Source organism: Bos indicus, chromosome X, assembly GCF_029378745.1.
Source record: "Bos indicus isolate NIAB-ARS_2022 breed Sahiwal x Tharparkar chromosome X, NIAB-ARS_B.indTharparkar_mat_pri_1.0, whole genome shotgun sequence".
NCBI lineage: Eukaryota > Metazoa > Chordata > Mammalia > Artiodactyla > Bovidae > Bos > Bos indicus.
The window spans coordinates 16,384,939-16,388,234 of NC_091789.1; the positions used below are offsets into that span (position 1 = coordinate 16,384,939).

The 3,296-nt window shown below is 39.8% G+C and overlaps 1 pseudogene; it reads right to left on the minus strand.

The window, feature by feature from the left end:
* Positions 1–2,109: 2,109 nt before the first annotated feature.
* Positions 2,110–2,407, minus strand: LOC109554765 (non-histone chromosomal protein HMG-14 pseudogene; annotated as a pseudogene).
* Between the last annotated feature and the right edge of the window lie 889 nt (positions 2,408–3,296).

A 3,296-nucleotide genomic window follows, 5' to 3' on the forward strand; every position in this document is an offset into this window, starting at 1 on the left:
GAAAAGGGGGATAAATTGATTACATAAAAACTGATGCATGTAAACCACACACCCCCATCACAATCAAGATCAAAAAACAACTGAGAGGGGCACTTCCTTGGAAATCCAGTGGTTAGGAATCCACCTTCCAATGCAGGGACGAGGGTTCCATCCCTGGTCAGGGAACTAGGATCTCACATGCTGAGGGGCAACTAAGCCCACCAGCTGCAACTAGAAAGAAGCCGGCGCACCACGATGAAGGCCACACGTGCTGCAGCCAAAAAATAGACATAAAGAAATATTAAGAAACAAAGCAAAAACAACTAAGAGAAACTGGGAGAAAATATTTGCTACATATATCATAAACAAAGCGCTGATATCTCTACCATATAAAAAAGTGAAAGAAAAGGCTGAAAATCTGTTAGAAAATGGGCAAATGACATGAAAAGAAAATTACCGACACCCAATTTTTAAAATGGTCCTTAAACATATAAAGAGATATTCAATTTCCTTCATAGTGAGTCATGCGTAGTAAAATTACACTGGAATACCATCTCTCATATACCAGATTTTCAAAAACAAAAAAGTATAAAGACTGTGTTGGTGAAGCTGTGAGTAAATGGGCATTCTCATGCTTTTCTGGTTAAAATGCAAATTGGTACAGCTCTTATGGAGGGGAATTTGGAAATAGTTAACAAAGCTGCGAGTGCATTTGCTTTCTGACCTAGTGAGCCCACTCTACCTTGAAGATTCATTTCCACCAATACAAAAATAGACATGCACAAGGTTATTCATTGCAGCCTTATTTATAGCTGCAAAATATTATAAGTGGTTGACTAAGCTACGGTGCCTCCATACAGTGGAGTACTATGCAGTTTCATAAAATAAAAATTTTCAGAAAATAATGAAGAAGATCTCTATGAACTGATGTGGGGTGATTTCCAGGAGATAGTGTTAGGTTAAAAAAAGCAAAGTGTAAAACAGGTTTGCAATATGCTACATTTTGTTTGAGAAATAAGGGGAAATAAGAAAATGTACATGCATCTGGTCATTTATGCAAAACACACAAGAAGAACAAACTAGAAACTAACAGATCTGTTTCCTCTAGGGTGGGTGGGAACACGGTGGAAAAGTAAATGTGACACTTCTCTGACGATTCCTTTGTGAATATTTCTAACTTTTTGAACCATGCTAATGTTGCACACACTCATAAACAGAAAATCAACAAGGATTGGGGAAAACCCTACAATGGAACATGAATAGTAACAGATGTAGTAGATTTTATTTTTAATGAATAACATAACTACACTAATTCAAATACCTTTTTAATTAATTTGTAAATTTATGCAGTTTTGTTGGTTGTTTTCAAGCTCAGTATGCAGATATGATAAACAATTTGTTCAAGTTTTAATGAATGCACCAAAAATATACAAAGCCATGTACTTGTAATTTTTTCTAAATAGTTATTTAAGTGATTTTCAGCTTAAAATTTGGAGGCAAATTTTCCTTAAAAGGGTATCAAGTACCAATACCTTCAAAAGTTTGGTAAGCTGCTGCACTGTGTCTCACTGGTTCACAATTTAATATCATACACACTACATACATGATTTTTTTTATCTTTCACAGCATATAACTAAGTTATTAGGAAAACCAAACTATCCCAACCAAAAATACATTACAAAGTGCACACAATTCTGACAGGGAAAACCAAGGTTAAGGACTGTTTTTCTTTAAGAAGCAATTCTATTAAAAATAACATGGGATAGAAATCATTTAAAATGATGAAGATGTTAAATGCATGACTGTGGTTCCAAATTGCCATTTCACATACTTTGTATTATAGGATATAAAATCTACCTCCTCTCAATCTATAAAATATTAGATGTATACCTATGATAGTCAAACCCACCCATAATTCAATATTCCCCCATTTTGTTTAAACCAAAGCAAATCAAAACCAAAAATGAAGCAAATGATTTCACTTTTGGAATAAAAACATTTGCACTTAACAAATGAGATGGAGAGGCATTCCCTTCTTAAGAAGGTTTCTAAGGCTACTTTAAAAAAGCTTGCATTTACAAAATAGTTGAGAAAAATAGTGCTATGGTGGTGCAGAGATACAAGCTTCATTCATTCATTATCTGACTTGGCCTCTTTCTCTCCTGCTTCATGAGAGGCCAGATTCTGCTCGGTCTCTGTTCTTTTCTGGCAGGTCAGTCTTCAGCTCCTTAGTCTCTTCAGCCTGTTTGCCATTTGTTTCCCTTTTCCCGTTTGTTTGCACTTTTCTGCCTAAGGATTTAGCCTTTCCTGCTGCCTTCTCGGGATTCATTTTCACATTTGTAGCAACAAGTTTAACTGACAACCTTGCACATCTCTTGGGCTCTCTCTTCACTGCACTTTGGACTGCGCTGACCCTCCTCTGGGGCATCTTGGTGTGTGCCCAGAGCCTACAAGCTGCTTAGTGCAGAGACACTTCTGGAAGCAGGGATGCCAGTCTGTCCCTCCTTCTGCCCTCCAGTAACTTTTAAACACAATATTTGGACAATGACCTCAGGGTGAAGATGGAGAGAACCCTAAAAAAAATATTAAACTCTAGTTTGTAGGCTTCTTTTACTCGGAGGCATGGGTTTGCCATGCAGAAAGATGGGGAAGATAGAATGAACCATGTATTGTTGGATTGGATTTGCTGCTGCTGCTAAGTCGCTTCAGTCGTGTCCAACTCTGTGCGACCCCACAGATGGCAGCCCACCAGGCTCCCCCGTCCCTGGGATTCTCCAGGCAAGAACACTGGAGTGGGTTGCCATTTCCTTCTCCAATGCATGAAAGTGAAAAGTGAAAGTGAAGTCGCTCAGTCATGTCTGACTCTTAGCGACCCCATGGACTGCAGCCTACCAGGGTCCTCCATCCATGGGATTTTCCAGGCAAGAGTACTGGAGTGGGGTGCCATTGGATTTAGAGTGACCTAATTTGAACTGTGGTGTTGGAGAAGACTCTTGAGAGTCCCTTGGATGGCAAGGAGATCCAACCAGTCCATTCTGAAGGAGATCAGCCCTGGGATTTCTTTGGAAGGACTGATGCTAAAGCTGAAACTCCAGTACTTTGGCCACCTCATGCGAAGAGTTGACTCACTGGAAAAGACTGATGCTGGGAGGGATTGGGTGTAGGAGGAGAAGGGGATGACAGAGGATGAGATGGCTGGATGGCATCACTGACTCGATGGACATGAATCTGAGTGAACTCTGCGAGTTGGTGCTGGACAGGGAGGCTTGGCATGCTGTGATTCATGGGGTCATAAAGAGTCGGACATGACTGAGCGA